The sequence below is a fragment of the Somniosus microcephalus genome, chromosome 6 (assembly GCF_052327205.1).
Source record: "Somniosus microcephalus isolate GS21.2 chromosome 6, FLI_Smic_1.0, whole genome shotgun sequence".
In the NCBI taxonomy this organism is placed as follows: domain Eukaryota; kingdom Metazoa; phylum Chordata; class Chondrichthyes; order Squaliformes; family Somniosidae; genus Somniosus; species Somniosus microcephalus.
The window spans coordinates 68311893-68332029 of NC_140992.1; the positions used below are offsets into that span (position 1 = coordinate 68311893).

Sequence of the window (20137 nt, forward strand, 5' to 3'; positions counted from 1 at the left end):
TACTTATGTTTTGGGGCTGATCTCTATTCATAGATTTGACAGGTCTTCCTCTCAAATCTATGAATGGAGATTCCCTGCTCTGATTGGCTCCCCATGGTCCACCTAATCCCAGGGACGCTGCGAACTACCTGCGCCCCTGGGATACGCGTGCCCTGCACACCGGCAGTTTGAAGAGGCACAGCAACAGAATTGTGTGTGTCCCGGGAGCCTTCCAGTCCAGGCGCAGATTTTTCCGGATCACAGCCCTCCACCTGTGGGAGGGCTGCGAATGGAGTTTCTGGGCCAATATGACTGAGCAGAGTCAACATGGATTTTTGGAAAGGTAATCGTGTTTGACAAATCTGTTAAGAGTTTTTGATGTTGTAACTAGCAGGGCCGATAAGGGGAAACCAGTGGATATAGTGTATTTGGATTTTCAAAAAGCATTCGATAAGGTGCCACACAAGAGGTTAGAACAGAAAAATAGGGCTCATGGGATTGGGGGTAATATATTTGCATGGATTGAGGATTGGTTAATTGACAGAAAACAGAGAGTAGGATTAAACGGGTCATTTTTGGGTTGGCAGGCTGTAACTAGTGGGGTACTGCAAGGAGCAGTGCTTGGGCATCAGCTATTTATGATCTACATCAATAACTTAGATTAAGGGACTGAGTATAATATATCCAAGTTTGCTAGGTGCGAAAGTAAGTTGTGAGGAAGACGCAAAGAGGCTGCAAAGTGATATAGACAGGTTAAGTAAGCGGGCAAGAACATGACAGATGAAATTGAATGTGGAGAAGTGTGAAGTTATCTACTTTGGTAGAATAGAAAAGCAGAATGTTTTTTTTTTTGTTTTTTTTTATAAAAGGTGAGAGAATGGGAAATGCTGGTGTTCAGAGGGACCTGGGTGTCCTTGTACATGAATCACTGAAAATTAACTTGCAGGTACAGCAAGCAATTAGGAAAGCAAATGGCATGTTAGCCTTTATTACAAAAGGATTGGAGTATAAGAGCAAAGAAGTCTTACTGCAATTATATAGGGCCCTGGTGAGACCACACCTGGAATACTGTGTACAGTTTTGGTCTCCTTACCTAAAAATGATATACTTGCTTTGGAGGGAGTGCAACAAAGGTTCACTAGACTGATTCCTGGGATGAGGGGATTGTCCCATGAGGAGAGATGGAGTAGACTAGGCCTATATTCCCTAGAGTTCAGAAGAATAAGGTGTGCTCTCATTGCACCGTATACATTTCTTAAGCAGCTCGACAGGGTGGTTGCTGGGAGGATGCTTCCTCTTGATGGGGTGTCTAGAACATATGTGGAATTCTCTGCCCCAGAGGGCTGTGGATGCTCAGTTGTTGAGTATATTCAAGACAGAGATTGATAGATTTTTGGATATTAAGGGAAACAAGGGATATGGGGATAGTGTGGGAAGGTGGAGTTGAGGTAGATCAGTCATGATCTTATTGAATGGTGCAGCAGGCTCGAAGGGCCGAATGGCCTACTCCTGCTCCTATTTCTTATGTTCACCCATCACCCCTGTGCTCGCTGACCTACCAAGGTTCCCGGTTAAGCAAAGCCTTGATTTTAAAATTTGCATCCTTGTTTTCGAATTCCTCTATGGCCTTGACCGTCCCTCTCTCTGTAACCTCCTCCAGCCCTACAACCCTTCAAGATCTCTGCGCGCCTCCAATTCTGGCCTTTTGGGCATTCCCGATTTTAATCGCTACACCACTGGCAGCAGTGTCTTCAGCTGCCTAGGCCCTAAGCTTTGGAATTCCCTTCCCAAACCTCTCCACCTCCCTTCCTTTAAGAACTCCTTAAAACCTACCTCTTTGACCAAGCTTTTGGTCATCTGCCCCAATATCTCATGTTTTGTTGGATAACACTCCCGTGTAGCGTCTTGGGACATTTTACTATATTAGAGGCGCTATAGAAATACAAGTTGTTGTTGTCGTTGAGGGATAACTGTTGGCCAGGATACCGGGAGAATTCCCCTGCTCTTGGGTGCATAAAAACAGGACGTAGCCAAAGGCAATGAGGTCAAGAATCTCATGAATTTGACCGGAAAACGCTGAAAAAAGATCTTAATATATTGGATTGCAGTCTTTCAGTTCATTCTATTGTTTTACCGAATATACAAAAACTAAACCTTAAAAATGATCAATTGTAACATTATTTGCCATGAAAGTATAATTGGTTCACTTTTAATAACAGAAGGATTTTTTCTTATGCAAAGTGAGAAAGCTGTATGAAAAAGTGCAGCAAATTCACTACAAAAATCTTACACTCATTCTCTACCACCCCTCCCCCACTAACCATGAACATCAGGTTAAATATTTACTACATTAAATTTGACAGGACGCTGTGTTGAGGTTAAACAGCAGTCCATCACTGCGCACAAAGTATGGTGTTCTTTATTGTTAGACTGTGGTCACCATCTGTTTCTAATATAACCAGAAAATTGTGAGGGAAGGTTGCAATCATTGCTAAGTGATTTGGATGGTATGGGAAAAATGATTTTAATAAAACTGTGCTGCATGAACTGTGTGGCAAGAAACATCTGACTGGTGATTATTTGAATCTATGATAATAATGCAGCAACATACTTCATTTTATAATTTACATAATTATGCCAAACTTCTGTTTGTGTCAATAGCTTCTAATCAGTCTTCTACAGCTGAAGATCATTTAAAGCAAGATCTCTGAATTGAAGAAGGAATTCAGACTAAGTGGCATTTATAGGGAAAAAAATCTGCCCTTGACTGTACTGTTCAAGTGAACATACTGTATATTTGCTAAAACATTAGTGAACTCTAATTATAGCTTTGGACATCAGGATCATACATTAATTAATAGCTCTCTTTTTACTAGCTCTCTATATAATAAGCAACTAGGTTGTATAAGTCTCCATATTAATTATTTTGTTGACTTTAGTTTTCAGGTACATTGGTTTTTCATATTAATGAATGATCAGACTAAAGGACAAACCAGTGGGGGTGTATGATGACTCTCTGTGCTGCGGGATGGCCAGTATGCAGAATTTGCAGGATCAAGACTAGAAAGAGGTAGCATGGAAGAAATCCCAACAGGAACCATCTCACAAGCAGCTGACAGCATAAGAAAACTGCAAATGGAGAGAGAAGCTGCTGATCAAAAGCATGCAGGTACAGTGGCATTCAGCACCTCTCTCAACCTTCTATTAATATTTAGTGCCACCATAATGAGGCACTACTGGAAGTGACTGTACCCTGTGTGAATGCTTCATAAAGCTAATCCCCACTGATTAGACAGAAAGGGTGAGAGAGATTAAACTGAAGGATAAGTTGGCTCAGAGAGGTGCAGTGATGGTGAGAAATAAGTTATTTTACACTCTCTGCCCTAAGCTGATCCTTCTCTCTGCTTGTGTGTGTGTCTCTCAATATGGAGGTGTTGCATTCCTGACACTTCAGTGTTAATTGAAAACCTTAGTGTGAAAGCACGACTGTACCAGTGCTGTTATCTCTCCTGCTTTCAATTCCAACAGATCTCCCCCCTTCCTGCCCCTGTAACCTGGGGCACCTCAACCATCCACATCTCCTCCCCCTCCCCCTATATCACTTCCAGTAGTGCCTCATTATGGTGGCACTAAATATTCTACATTGCAAATGATTGGCTGTTGATGGCAGCTGCAGGCAGGTAGCTGGGTTCAACTGCTTGGCTATGAAGTGGTTGGGGATAGACAGCTATGGATCAAGCACAGGTGCTTGGCTATAGCTGGAACCGTCTTTCAACCGTCAGTCAAAATACTGTATAGGGATGCGTTTCTTTTCAATGCTTGTTCTTCCAAGCTGGCTATGTATTGTGCTTGTTCACTCAAATTTGTTCACACTGGGCAGCATGCTGGGCAAAAACAAGGTTAATGAAAATTTAAAGGGCATGTGTGGATGGGGTATGAGTATGGTGGGGCATGTGGTGCCTCTACCATGGTGGTTGCCCTTACATTATTCATATTAACCATATCAATCTGTGAGCACTGTCAAATAATGCTTTTTCTGAAAGAAGTTATTGTCGATCACAGCGACAAGCAATGAAACTGTGCACTGCTTAAAGCCTTTAAACTTCCGAATGCCCTGTTTAAATGTCCAACCATCTGGAGAACAGTCTTGAGTTTATAGCAGCATAACTCAAGAGCACTTTTAAAATTTAAACTCCTTTCCCATGTCATTCCCAATGCTGAATGCCAGGAACATGCTGGCATTCCTGGTCATTATCGTGCTATTTGAATATGCCTACCCACAGCTGGGTGAACATATTCAACAGCCACAGTTGTTTCCAGTGGAAAATCACAGATGTGGTTGCAATTGGCGGAGAGCCAGCGGACCCAGGGTCTGCCCAATAATTGGGTGGAATCCCAGCAGTAATCAGGGTCTTGATTTGCATCGGAAGTTAGGCAATTTGCATCCGGTATTTAACCAATCTATGCTGATGTGAATTAGTAGCTTTACAGGTGTTGAAAAGTAAGAATTGCCTTTAGTTCTTGAGGGCCAAGTAATTCAACGTACGCAGGCAGGACTTTCCACTGCCTGATCTGCTGGTTTTCTGATGATACTGGGGTGCGTGGAAAATCCGACAATGACCGGCCTGCCAAAAATGCATCAGGTGTGTGTCCAGACACATTTTTCAGTGAATGGGACCAGCAATGTTGGAAATGCACAAATCAAATGATGGACACTTCATCTGAGTGCAAATCTGGGAGCCTATCAGGCCAGCATGCCAGTTTCCACTATTTTGGAGTGCAGCACGTCTGCTGTGAAGAGCACCCATTGTCAATTGTTATTCAGGATTGCTAGACAGTCATAAACAATCAAGAGGTCATAGAAAAGACACAGAAATATAAGAGAGAACAATATTTGGTATTTCTTCATTAATTTTCTTAGTTATTTTGCTTTTTTCATCTTGCTGGTTGATGTACATTATTTATTTTCCCTCAGCACCACTAGTGGCACCAATGGGTTTGCCAATGGGAATGACCCCTATTTGGCAGGGCTGAAAGAGGGGAAGTACCTATGGAGGGATGCCAGACAGGTCAGGCTGCATGGCAAATGCTCTGTGCCTACCTGCTGGTACCCTCACAGCCACTTCTGCAGTAGTGCCCAAACACAGTATGACATGCCTCCAGTGACACTTTACAAAAGAAGGCATGACAGGATGATCATGAGCTAGTGTTACTTGATTGATCACACCTACCAAAACGTCACCAACCATTTCTGCAGACGCTGACGCACCTATTGTCAATGACTATGGAGACCTGTCTTTGCAGGGTCAGCAGAGAGGCAGATGCAGGATTGTGCCATCTGGTGCAAGGATACCTGCAGCTCAGTTATTGCTTGCAGACTTATGCCTTCGACTAAGGTTCTCTTCACCCCTCTATGTTTTTGCCTCTCTCATTTTAATGCCCTCTCCCGTCAGCCTTGACAAAGGCTGCTAATGGGTTGCGATGTCTTCTGAGCCTCTCCAAAGGTTTTCTTAATATTTTCCCCTATTGTGATACTCGCTTTTAATTATCCCTATTCCTTTAACTTTGACTTGCATATAACTTTTTCCTATCCCACCACTAGTTGATCTTTAGATTTATGCAAGCTTCCACTTAAAGTTATTCTAATGAGTTGAGAAAGGAAAATTGTGTGTAAACAGCCTACTTCCATTTGAAATGAAAAAAGAGAAAGTGCTGGAAATACTCAGCAGGTCAGGCAGCATCTGTGGAGAGAGAAACAGAGTTAACTTTTCAGGTCGATGACCTTTCATCATCGTTCTGATGAAGGGTCATCGACCTGAAACGTTAACTCTGTTTCTCTCGCTACAGATGCTGCCTGACCTGCTGAGTATTTCCAGAAGTTTCTGTTTTTATTTCAGATTTCCAGCATCTGCAGTATTTTGCTTTTGTACTTCCATTTCAGTCTGTCTAAAACCGACCAATAATCACACCAAAAGAAGAAAAACCTAGCCTAATAGCTCTCCAAAATTTGCATTTGACCAGATGGTGTGACTGCTCCACAAAGATGCATAAAATGAAAACCTTCAGCACAAGAATTTTGATAAGTCAAACAAAGTTAAATCAAATCATTTGTATTTTACTTTTTCTATGGACTGGGTTACTTTCCGATAAGCGGTGGTTTTCACTGCTAAGGACACACATCAGCTATCGTATAAAAGCACTCGCTGCCACACTCACCAAGACTTATACACCCTAGTTGATTATTATATTAAAAAAGCACCCCAATACTGTTATAAAGCTTTTCATGACTAAATACAACTGGCCAAAGCCAACCAACCAACTGGCTAAAAAACATGATCACTTAAAAAAAAATGATCTGGAAACTGGAGATTTGGAAGCAGCACATTATGGTTATGCGAGTATGTATTCACAGAGCTCTGTCTTACCCAGCTTCACAGTGATGGAAGATGGCAGTGCAAAATGGCTTCTTGCTCTCACATTTCTGCTGAGAACAGCCTCAATACTGCACTCCATGTTATTTTGATCTGTACTCGGAAATAACCTTCAGCCAATTTATTAGAATGTCTAATGAACACCAGCCTGTATTTAATTTACAAACATTTGCAGCATAAAAAAAGGCAAAAATAAAAAGGAACAACCAGCAAACGTGGAATGTCAATGGGAATCTGTTCAGAGTGCTTATGGATGAACTAAACAGAGAGCTTAGTAGTTTATTAAAAGTTATATATAGTACCAGGAGTCACAAAACTCCCAAACGTGAAGATCTTCAGAATGGAGTATCAGTAACATATGAACTTTCTTTATTATAACATTAACCTTCAAGAAATTAAAATTGTAGCAAAAAGTTAAGAACTTTAGCAAAGAAAGAAAACGAATACAAAAAAAGTTGGCTTAATGAAGGATTGTTTAAAAAAGTGGTCTTTTGGTGTGTACATGCTGACATCATGGAATGTGTTCTGCAATTTTAGGAATCAAAGAAAAGAATACGTTTCACAAATAATCCACTGTAAATAAATCAATATTCAGCCCATATGTGCAATATAATCAATCTCCCTTATTCATGTTGGTAAATGACCCAGTGCAGGTGAAAATTTACCTCAATTGCAAAATGAATGAGGAACACAAATAAAATGGCAACAGGAAAATGGCAGCGAGAAACTGTTGATTATCTTATATCTATAGAGAAAAATCAATGATCTTAAAAACTGCTCTCAAAGTGAAATGTCCTGACTGCTCCTTTGTCCAAGGCTACGAATGCAATAAAATCAAGTATTTCCCCCCTGGGGATTCTTCCACTGCAATTTTAAGGAACACAAAAAGGTTAAAGCTGGAGAGGGCACACATTGCATTAATGCTTTGCCCAGAATATTGATGCTTTGGAAAGGGTGCAGAGGAGGGCCACTCATGTTCTCTGATCTTTTGCAAGGGACGTTAATGAGCTAAATGGTGTTTTGGCGGACGTAACTCTGCAGCGGCACAATGATCGAGACAATTAGCGCGGTTTCAGTGTAAAACTGGTGTAAATCACTTACATGCAAATTTCCTCGGAAGAAACAGGTGCAACTCGGCACTAGCGCCATTGTTCTGCCAAGGAAATTCCATATTTTGCCTTCCCAAGCTGCAAATCTCCATGTTTGCTCCTTCAAACTGTTGCAGGTCTTTAAATCTTTAAATCTATTAGGTTACCAGTTTTCCTGCCAACCAACAAGTGTATGCCCAGTTGCAAGCATTTTCAACAATGGGAGTGCGCCTATGCTATGTTAATGAGGGTGACCCCAGAAACACATGGACTGCAAAATTGGGAGGTTTAGCGCCGGCCATCAAGGCTGGTTTTGCTGAAAAAATGGCGGCTGCCTCGCTTCTGCCCATTTCCGGTGTGGACATGGTGGCCGCCATTTTGGGGAGGGCGGTAGCACTGCCGTTGCCTGCACTCGCCGCCCACGTTGAAATGAAGCAGATCGTGATGTCAATCCACGTGTAATGCCTGAATCGATGCATGACTGTGATTTTAGACTTTACCGCTCTTGATACCGTCTTCCCCAAATCACGCACAGAAGAACGTGCGTGCAGCAGTACTACAGAGACGCTGGCAGCACTTCGTAAAGAGACACACACATCTTTCAGGTAAGTTTAGATTTTTGCGTTTGGATTTTTTTTTTACATTTTATTGGAGTAGTGGCTTGGTGCAATAAATTGAAAAGTTGTTAAAGTGTGCAGGGAGTCCTGCTGGACATTTGCAAGGCTTTGGCAGTTAAAGGAAGGCCTCCGAGAAGACTACATGCTCTCAGTCCTGGGGGTTCAAGTTGCAGTCCCCCTTGGGCTGCAATATCACATGGAGATGAAGCAGAGGCAGCAAAGGGGACAAGTGCAGAGGGAAGATGAAGTGGAAGAGGAGGAAGCAACCCAGACAGCCCCTTTCTGGCCGGGATCGAATCATTCACCTGCGGTACCATTGAACACAACCCCAATTCCCCTTTCAACATTTGTCCCACACCTTACCTTCTCTGTAACTGACCATCACAGCGTCCTCTTGGCCACAATGTTGAAGTAAAAGGCAACCACAAAGCAAACTTTCCAATCCAACTTTATTCATATATGCATCCATTATTACATCAAAAAATCAACTCATCACTCTTGTGCATTCCCTTAGTGAGTGTCTTGTGTGCGCCTTTGCCTATCCTACTGATGTCACACAGTGCTACCCCAGTGGCTGCAGCATGGCTGGTGGAAGGCTGTTGTTTTCAGTGTGGGGCAATGCAGATGGCCTTGCAGGACGACCTCGAGGACGTGGTAGCTGGGATTGTGAAATCGGGTGAGGGTGTTTCTTCTTCACTCTCCTCTCCCTTTTCTTGGTCACCCACTGGCTGGGCAGGCTGCATTTATTGGGTGTCTGCAATGAGGAAGGCACATGGTAGAGTTGCAGCGAGAGGAGGGCAGTAAAGCAAGAGGTGCATGCTTAAACCATGTGCAGCTTGTAAATCAGAAGATATTGTGGGATGAGGGGGAAGTGGGATGTGAGAAGGAAGAATAAGTATGAAGATACCAGCATTTTGTATTATTTCAGCCCCGCTGCTGACCAAGGGCTCAGCCATGCCCCTGCCAAGAATGGCCAGCACCGTCTCCTCCAAGGGGGTGAGGTGAAGCTAGGAATGTGAGGTGTGCCTCGTGTTTGTTAGAGAGTGTTGGTAGGTGTGTGATGGGGCGGGGGTGGGGTCATGCATTGAACAGTGTGTGAGGCTAGTGGTGCATTTGGTAGGAGACAGATTTTGAAGATACCTTCACTGACGTTGACCACTTGTCCGAGGTCATGAAACTTCTTTGGGCACTGGAGGCAGGTCCTGGGAGCGACACTACTGGCAGCAACTGCCTCAGCGACCTGGTCCCACATTCTTCTTTCATGAAGGCCTCCTGGTCCCCTGCGGGTAGAGGACCTCTCTTCCAGTGTTGACCTCCTGCACAAAGCTCGAGTGCTGCGTCCGAGACCCTGGGTGCACTTTCCCTGGCCTGTTGAGCCATTTGGGTTAGTGTTGAAGAACTTTTAGCATTTTGTACGTGCAGAAGGCAGTTCAGCATTAAAAGCTAGCGACTGCCTTGAAAAGGAACAGGCTAACTTTAAGTAAAGGCAGCCTCGCTCTAGTGGCACGAACTTGGACCCCCTGCTGAGCGTACAGCCTGTCTGCAGTGCATTAATCGCGAGGCTGTGCACCACAATCATTTAAATTAGCAGGCAGCACCAAATTAAGGTGCTGCCTGCGCTGTTGAGTCTGTGTGTCCCAGTTATGTTTATTATAAATCACTGGACACAGACAACAAGAATAACTTTAACAGGTCTTTACTATTCGGAGGTCAGGGCTGAACTGCCCAGCAAGCCACTACACAACGTTTATATACCGGTGTGGTCACCACCAGTATTACAGTATACAGCAGCCAAGAGAAAGTAGTACATCTCTTAAGGTAGTTCTCTTAAGGTGGAACAGGTTACATACACCACAATCCTCCCTTTTTAGCTGAACAGTGTATATCCCCATTTAACATAACATAATAACATATATATATATATATATATATATATATATACACAACTTCATGCAAAACAGTTCAAAGATTCAGTCTCTGAGGAGGCCTCCTGATCCGAGTTGGATAATGCCTTTCAGGGGTCTCTGATTCTCGTTGCTGGGGTGACTCATCCAGTTGATCTCTTATGGATTGGACATCATCATCAGGTACATTCACTTCTGAGGTAGATGCTTCAGGTTCACTAACTTCTTCCACGGTTGTCTCTGCCATAACCCTGGGTTCGACCCTTGTTCTCGATTCTACCAGTTGGTCAGCATGACGTCGTATTACATTTTCACCAATATCTACCGTGTACATCAGGGGTCCTTGTCTGGCCCGAATTGTTCCAGATTGCCATTTCTCATTTTTATAGTCCCGGGCTAACACTGGTTGTCCTATTTCGAAACTCCGAGTGGTCTTGTTATTTATATGCTGGAACTGTTTGTTTTCGACTTCCCTCCGCACATTTGGTTTTAACAAGTCCAACCTGGACCGCAACCTCCTGTTATAGAACATCATGGCAGGACTTTGGTTTGTCACTGCATGAGTGGCGTTTCGAAATGCCAGTAGGAAATTGTCCACCTTGTGTTGTAGTGGAATCTGATCTTCGCTCATGGCCTTTATTGCTTTTTTGAATGTTTGTACAAATCTCTCGGCCAACCCGTTTGTAGCCGGATGATATGGGGCAGAGGTATAATGTTTCACCCCATTCTTCTTCATGAATTTCTGGAATTCTTCTGACACGAACTGCGGTCCGTTGTCTGAACATATTTGTTCTGGCAATCCATTTCTTGCAAATATCGTTCTTAGCACCGCAATCGTCATTTCCGAGGTAGTGGTAGTCATCTTAATCACTTCTGGCCATTTAGAATGTGTGTCCACCGCAATTAAAAACATGGAGTCCATGAATGGACCAGCAAAGTCAATATGTACACATTGCCATGGGGTTGAAGGCCATTCCCATGGATGCAGCGGTGCAATCGGAGGTGCATTTTGAACTCTTTGGCACCCTGAGCAGCTTTTCGTCAGAACCTCTATCTGTTGGTCGATACCCGGCCACCACACATAAGCCCTAGCAAGGCTTTTCATCTTGACTCCCCCCAGATGACCTTCATGCAGTTCCTTTAGACCTCTCTCTCTTAACTTAGGAGGAATAATCACCCTTGTTCCATACATCAATGTTCCTTGACAGACGGACAGCTGTTCTCGTCTTGCTGAGAATGCCGGTAACAGTGGATCACCATGTGCTGGCCATCCCTTCACTGTCAATTCGTAGACCCGGGACAGTGTCGGGTCGTTCCTGGTTTCTCTTTCAATACTTGCATTGGTGACTGGTAAACATTCGATGATGGTCGAGTGAAATAACTCAACAGGGTCAACCATCGGTGCCTCCTCCGCTGTAGGTAGTGGCAAGCGCGACAGCCCATCAGCATTACCATGCTGCTTTGTACCTTTGAATTCAATCTGATATTGATGTGCCCCTAGGAAAAGGGACCATCTCTGGAGCCTCTGTGCTGTCATCACCGAAACACCCTTCTTAGGGTTAAAAATGGATACCAACGGCTGGTGGTCTGTCAGTAGCGTAAACTATTGGCCCTGCAGGTAATGATTAAACTTCTTTACTCCCCACACAAGGCTGAGAGCCTCCCTATCTATCTGAGCATAGTTGCGCTCAGCGGAGGTCAATGATCTGGATGCGAACGCGACTGGCCTCTCCAAGCCATTTGGCAACTTGTGTGAGAGTACTGCCCCAATACCATATGGAGAAGCATCACAAGCCAAACGAATAGGCAGCGTTGGGGTGAAGTGAGCCAACACTTCCTCTGAGGTGATCAATGCCTTGCTTTTGCGAAAGGCCCTCTTACAGTCCTCGCTCCACTTCCATGGTACTCCCTTCTGCAAAAGAGCGTTCAGCGGGTGCAGCACCGTGGTAAATTTGGCAGAAACTTATGGTAATAGTTAATCAACCCTAGGAACGACCTCAACTGGGATACATTATCCGGAGCGGGAGCCTTCACAACAGCTTCGATCTTGTCAGGAGACTTATGAAGCCCCTCCTGGTCAATGACATGACCACAGTACGAGATCCGTTTCTGAAAGAACTCACATTTCTGGCGATTAACTCGAAGTCCATATTCTTTCATTCAATCTGGTGAGCACCAGTTCCAAATTTGCAAGATGTTCCTCATCATCCTCTCCTGTAATCAGAATATCGTCCAGGTAACATTGTGTGCCTGGAATTCCCTGTAATACCTGCTCCATGGCCCTCTGCCAAATTGCTGGAGCCGATGCCACTCCAAAAACCAGTCTATTATACCGAAAGAAGCCTCTATGCGTGTTGATCGTGAGATACTGGCGTGACTCTTCCTCAACTTCCATCTGTAAGTACGCCTGCGCCAGGTCTATCTTGGTGAAGTGTTTCCCGCCAGACAACGAAGCGAAGATATCCTCAATCCGCGGAAGCGGATATTGACCCGTGTGAAGCACCGGATTAATAGTGATCTTGAAATCTCCACAGATGCAAACCTTCCCCGGTTCCCCCGGCTTGTTGCTCGATGAACGCTTCATGACGGGAACAATGGGCGTGGCCCACTCACTCCAGTCCACCTTAGACAGTATTCCTGAACGTTCTAGCCCTTCCAGCTCAGCTTCCACAGCAGGTCGTATCGCATAAGGTACCGGTCTGGCTTTGAAAAATTTCAGGTTTCCATGTTCTTCAACCTTGATATTTGCCGTAATTCCTCTCAGTGTTCCCAGTCCCTGTTGGAACACCTCTTTAGCATCGTCCAATATTCTGGACAATCGTTTAGGTTTGACATCTTTTTTTACCGGAATCTACCGTTAGTGCTTTTAAGGAATGCCAGTCCATATTTATTCTCCTGATCCACTCCCGTCCCAGTAGTGGTGGACCTCCCTCAGGTAGCACATATAAGTCCATTCCTCGGCTTTCTTTGCCCTTGTGGACCACCTTTACCTTTATCTTTCCGACGGGGTATACTCTTTGCCCCGTGTATGTTTTCAATCCAATCTCCGTATCCCATAGGGGGATATGTGGGAATAACCTTTTGTAATCTTGCTTATTCATGACCGTCAATGCCGATCCAGTGTCCAATTCCATCTTCACTTGGACTCCTGCTATCTGAAGTGTGACCCAGATTGTTTGGAGGTCTGCTTCATTACCCACATTGTGTACTCTTACACAACCCAGTTCCTTACTGCTGGAGTCTGAATCTGACTTCTGTTCATCCGAACTGTTCTCTGTCACCTTGTGTACCTTTCTGCACTTTTCTTGCGGTGACTTTTTGTTGCTGGTCTTCTTTCCTGACCGGCATACTTTAGCTATGTGACCAAGCCTGCCACATTTTCTGCATTCCTGATTTTTGAACCAGCACTGGTTCTGATCGTGCATTGTCTTTCCACAACGATAACACTTTACTGCACCCAAGGCCATTTGATTGGTGCTGAGTTCCGATGACCTTAGCTGCATTTCCGCAGTGCCTCTCGCTGCGGCTTCATGCGGTGCTGCAATAGTGACAGCTTTATCAAGCGTAAGATCATTCTCCTCAAGCAGTCGCTTTTGTGTTCCTTCTTTTAACAATCCACACACAAATTTGTCTCAGCGCATCTGCTAGTCCTGTTCCAAACTGACAGTACGTTGATAGCTTACGCAGTTCAATTAAGAATTCAGCATTGCTTTCTTCTTTCAGCTGCGTTCTTCTGTAAAATTTAAATCGTTCCGCTATCAGCAGCGGCATGGGGTTTAAATGATTTTTCAGGACAGTAACAATATTCGCGAAAGTCTGATCCGCCAGTTTATCTGGTGATGCAAGGTGCTTCAATAGCCCGTACGTCTTCGCACCCATTGAGTTTAATAAGGTTAGTGCTTTCTTATCATCTGGTACCTCATTTGCTTTACAATAAACTTCCATGCGTTCTACATACGTGGCCAAATCTTCGACATCGCTATCAAAAGCATTGATGTTACCATGTTTAGGCATCCTTGCAAGTTTCTTTAAATTTTCTTTTTCCCAAAATGGCGGCTTCCCGCGCTTGTCTTCTTCCCCCGCCTACTAAAATGGCGGCTTCCCGTGCTTGGCGGTTTTTCCCGCGCTCGTCTTCTTCCCCCGCCGACTACAATGGCGGCTTCCCGCGTTTGCCTTCTTCCCCCGCTGGCTGCAATGGCGATTGCCGTGCTGTTGCCGTTCTCGCCTCCCCAGCGGTTCTCAATTCCCCGACGCTGCTTTTTGCTCCCCCACGGTTCCCGTGGGCATTCACGCTTCCCCTGCTGTTGCGCCTCTCAGCCCCACTTGCAGGCCGGTCCTTTACACCGGCTGCGGTTGAGTTCTCCACGGTTCTCGTGGCCTTAACGCTGCCCCAGTCGCTGCGCCTCTCGGCCCCGATTGCAGCCCGGCCCTTTTCACCGGCCGCGGTCAAGTTCTCCGCCCTTTTTCCTCCGTTTTCCCTCCCCTACGCCACAGCCAACGCGGCCGACTTTCTGCTCGTGTCGCTGATCGGCTTACCCACCACCGTGGTAGAAGGGATGATCACTGCCTGTCGCTGATGGAGGGCTTCGTGGTCAGAATTTTTCTTTTAAACCCGGGTTCTCGATGCCTCCCGTGCGTTGTGGTGCTCAGCAGGATGATGAGGGCGGATGCCTCTTCTCGACGCCCGTTCTGAGGACGAAGCTGCCTTGGATGTAAAACTGCCGCAGGGTAAGATCGGACTCGTCGCCACTGTTGAGTCTGTGTGTTCCAGTTATGTTCATTATAAATCACTGGACACAGACAACAAGAATAACTTTAACAGGTCTTTACTATTCGGAGGTCAGGGCTGAACTGCCCAGCAAGTCACTACACAACGTTTATATACTGGTGTGGTCACCACCGGTACTACAGTATACAGCAGCCAAGAGAAAGTAGTACATCTCTTAAGGTAGTTCTCTTAAGGTGGAACAGGTTACATACACCACATGCGCTTTCTGAACGGGCACATCTCACATCGCGGTGCCCGCACCAGTTTTCGGGTCTTATCGAATTTCACTCCCATGGATTGGTGATTAAGGCCAGGTACATACTCTTCTTGCATCTCCGGTCTTCCATTTGGAAAATCCAGTCACATGGCTCTTTTCATCATGAACACTCATGAATTTGATTTATTATAATGTGATCAAAATAGCATTAGATAATCTTACATTGCATTATTATCTAACAAGATTAATACTGAACTTCATAGGAACAGAGGAAGAGGAGGAGGCCATTTAGCCCCTCAAGCCTGTTCCACCATTCAATGAGATCATGGCTGATCTGTGACCTAACCCCATATACCCGCCTTTGCCTCACATCCCTTAATATCTTTGGTTAACAAAAATCTATCAATCTCAAATTTAAAAGTAACAATTGATCCAGCATCAATTGCCGTTTGTGGAAGAGAGTTCCAATCTTCTACCACCCTTTGTGTGTAGAAGTGTTTCCTAATTTCATTCCTGAAAGGCCTGGCTCTAATTTTTAGACTATGTCCCCTAGTCCAAGACTCCCCAACCAGCAGAAATAGTTTCTCTCTATCTACCCTATCTGTTCCCCTTAATATCCTGAAAACTACAATCAAATCACCCTTAACCTTCTAAATTCTAGGGAATACAACACTAATTTGTGCAATCTCTCCTCGTAACTTAACCCTTGGAGTCCGGGTGTCATACTGGTAAACCTATGCCGCACTCCCTCCAAGGCCAATATATCCTTCCTAAGGTGTGGTGCCCAGAACTGCTCACAGTACTCCAGGTGTGGTCTAACCAGGGTTTTGTACAGCTGCAGCATAACTTCTACCCCTTGTATTCTAGCCCTGTAGATATAAAGGCCAGCATTCCATTAGCCTTTTTGATTATTTTCTGTACCTGTTCATAATATTTTAATGATCTATGTACCTGGACCCCCCAGTCTCTCTGGACCGCCACCGTTTTAGTTTTTTAACCATTTAGAAAGTACCCTGTTCTATCCTTTTTAGGTCCAAAGTGGATGATCTCACATTTGCTTACACTGAAATCCATTTGCCACACTTTTGCCCATTCAATCAATCTATCGATATCCTTTGTAATGTTTTGCTTTCATCTACACTGCCTACAACTTCAAATGAGTTAACCTTATTTCACCCAAGTTGACCAATTTTCATGAACATTCTTTGAATTTGGTAGATATGTCAACACCATTGAAAACAAATGTCAATGTGAAAAATGCTGTTTGTGGTATTGCCAGAATTAATATTCAATCCACATGTGGATATAAATTCCATTTAAACTATTTGCATCTAACAGTTATTTTAATTACTTTAGACAAGTGTTCAGTCTTCATATGCAGGCCTAAAAATCCTGAGGTAGTTTCTGCTTTAGGTGCAATCAGTCAATTGTGCTCAAAATGCACTGAGAATTGTGCTGGTTAGGTTACAATGCAAATTTCTGATAAAAATAATTTGCCTAATCACAAACATAAAATCTTCCGGCGCAATTGGACAGCGTAATTCAATATAATTGCATTTTTCCTTTGCATTAAAAAGTATTCATTGATATATTAGAGTGGTAATCTGGTGCAGTTTTATTAATACAGCCGAAAATTGGTTTACCACAAAAAAGAAACATTTTTAATAAGAGTGTCTAGTCCCCCACCAGTGAGTAACCTGAAAATGACTTAAATAAAACTATACTAAACCATTTACTACTTTCACTGGTGTACACTAGTCAGTTTCTTAGTAAATTAAATAATTTTTGACATGTAAAATCTTTAAAAATGTGCCTACTAGTACCTGTGCGCCTAAGAAAATTAGCGCAATTTGAAAAGTCTTCCCTAACCAGCGAAATCGGTGGAAACTCGCGTGGTCAGTTTTGTGGGTGGGACCTGATCTGGCGAATTTAAACTTAAACCAGCGTAAAAGATCGCAAGAAGTATAAATGTAAGTCATTTATGGGGTGTAACTCACTTAGGTTTAAAAGTCCCTGATCTTTTGCGCTGGTTCGGCTGATTCTGCCTGGATTGCATTGATAATACTGCCGTAAAGAAACGGGACTCGACCCCTCTGTGTGAGGCCAAACATTAAAATCATGTGTTTTTTAAGTAACAATTAAGAATCAAAATTAAAATTTAATACAAGGGCTGACTTTGAATTCCGGACACCATACATTCTGTATTTGGACTGACTAGTTTTCTTGCCAACTGTACAGAAGCACTTAGTTTCCTGTCCAAAATTCTGCCTTTCAGTTTAGATCTGGTCAGCCTGAGCTTTGAAAACACCTGCTCACACAATACATGCTGCCTAACATGTTAAACTATCTGCAAGTTGTGTTTTCTGAAATTGCAGTAATTACCAACAGGAGTTCTGTGGAACTCCAGAATAGTAGCTTTGGTAAATTTCAACTTTATAATGTTATAATTTACAGCTGATGATGTTTCAGACACTACCTCTATTTTAAAATAGTTTGCCAGAAATGCATCAAGGGTTTAGTTTGGTATTTACATTATTACTAAGTTACTGTACCACTGCAATCATAACCCCCACACCAGCACTGTGATCATAGCATATTCCATTACAATCAAGTTCTACAACTGGTTGATAATTGATAGACTGTAATGGAGTATCCCGGGTCCTCCAAATTGCCTTGCTCTTGTTAATTCGCTTAATGTTACAAAAAGCAATTTCTATGGAAAACTTAATTGGTAATGTGTCAATAAAGCTTATAAGAGAATGAGAGGCCAGGGGAGAAGTGCTTGGACGTTTGGTACAATTCAGATTTCTTCTCTTTCACTGGTTGATTGTGCCATACTCCCTGCAAGCAAGCCGTGGTGATCAAGTGTGTCTTAGGATCTGTGGCTGATGGCTAACAATCATTATTTCGCAGTAGCACTGCACATTGCAATTTATGTATGACTCCCTCCCCATATCTTCTATTAATTTGAATATGGAAATATTACAATCAGGACTGGACAACATATGCTCAAATCGGGAATTAGCCTTCCTTTTTAAAACTCTTCCTTCAGTTGGACTTCAGTAATCTGGAATGGCCTTTTGATGAAGATATGGAAACACAAGACTTTCTACTCAATAAAGTTCCTAGAACATATTGCAAAGCAAAACTTCAATTTCTACATCATGTACAATACTTTGAAAATAACCCCCTTCAATTAAAGATCTTGTCAAATGAAGTTCCAGCGATGACTCAAAAGACCAGCATCGGACCTAGGAGTGAGCAGCGAGGTCAGGAGGAGGAGCTATAACCCGGCATAAAAACCAGCAGCAGCGTCCAGAGGCCCGAGACCAGCATCGGACCTAGGAGTGAGCAGCGAGGTCAGGAGGAGGAGCTATAACCGGTATAAAAACCAGCGGCAGCGTCCAGAGGCCCGAGACCAGCATCGGACCTAGGAGTGAGCAGCGAGGTCAGGAGGAGGAGCTATAACCCGGCATAAAAACCAACGGCAGCGTCCAGAGGCCCGAGACCAGCATCGGACCTAGGAGTGAGCAGCGAGGTCAGGAGGAGGAGCTATAACCCGGCATAAAAACCAACGGCAGCGTCCAGAGGCCCGAGACCAGCATCGGACCTAGGAGTGAGCAGCGAGGTCAGGAGGAGGAGCTATAACCCGGCATAAAAACCAGCGGCAGCGTCCAGAGGCGTACCAAATCAACAGCAGAGGAGAGAGGTAAAAAATAATCCAAGAGTGACGTCACCAGGAAGCAGGTAGGTGATTGGTTGGATTGGTTGGTGAGTATTTCTTCTTTTTATTACAAGCTTAAATTCGGCGGTTTTTTTCTAGGGTCTGTGCTGTAAGGGAGACAGTTGGTTAACCATTAAACTGGTGTAATTTAGAGGGATTGATTTAATCTAATTAAATTAAAAAAAATTATAATTAATTACATAGAATGGAGCAGATGATGTGTTACTGTTGCGAGATGTGGGAGCCGGTAGACCCCATTGAGGCTAACTGTGATTACATCTGTGACAAGTGTCTGCTGCTACAGGATCTCCAGCTCCGTGTTGATGAGCTGGAGTCTGAGCTTCAGATACTGCGACACATCAGGGAGGGGGAGAAGTACCTGGACTGTGTTTCAGGAGGTGGTCACACCTATGAAGTTAATTAATTCAGATGTAGCCCATGGTCAGGGACTGGACGGTGTGACCACGAGTGAGGCAGGTACGGGGATCCAGAAGGTAGTGTTGGAGGAGCCGCAGCCCTTGCTCTTGTCCAACAGGTTCGAGCTTCTTACTCCCTGTGGAGACGGAAGCAGGGGTTGCAGGGAGGATGAGCAACCTGGCCACAGCACCGTGGAGAGGGGGGCCATTCAAGAGGGGGGAGTAAATAGAAATGTTGTAGTGGTAGGGGATAGTATTATTAGGGGGATAGATAGAGTTCTCTGCAGCCAAGAGCGAGAGTCCCGTAGGCTGTGTTGCCTACCCGGTGCCAGGGTTAAGGACATCTCCTCTGGGCTGGACAGAAACTTGGAGTGGGAGGGGATGGATCCAGTTGTCGTGGTCCATGTTGGTACCAACGACATAGATAGGACAAGGAAGGAGGTTCTGCTGAGGGAGTTTGAGCAGCTAGGGGCCAAATTAAAAAGCAGAACCACAAGGGTAATAATCTCTGGATTATTACCTGAGCCACGAGCGAATTTGGCTAGGACAAATAAAATAAGAGAGTTAAATGCGTGGCTCAAAGACTGGTGTGGGAGAAATGGGTTTTGCTTCCTGGGACACTGGCACCAGTACTGGGACAGGAGGGAGCTGTTCCGTTGGGACGGGCTTCACTTGGCCAGTGCTGGGACTAGAGTCCTGGCGGATCATATAACTAGGGCTGTAGAGAGGGCTTTAAACTAACTAGTGGGGGGGAGGTTCCCAGAGAGCAAATAATACAAACGACAACAGAGAAGGTCATAGACTTAGGTAGCAGTGGGGAAATTAAAAACCAGAGCGTGTCAGGAAGGGGTAGAAGGTGTGGAGTAAAAGGTAAAGTAATAAAAAGGGCAATAGCAGGAACTAAGTGTCACAAAACATATTTGAAAGTTCTCTATCTGAATGCACGTAGCATTCGTAACAAAATAGACGAGTTAAAGGCACAAATAGCTACAT

The 20137-nt window shown here is 44.2% G+C and overlaps 1 protein-coding gene across 4 annotated transcripts in view; it reads right to left on the bottom strand.

Moving 5' to 3' along the window:
• Positions 1-20137, bottom strand: part of veph1 (ventricular zone expressed PH domain-containing 1) — a 390667-nt gene that overhangs the window by 245087 nt on the left and 125443 nt on the right. The window lies entirely within an intron of this gene.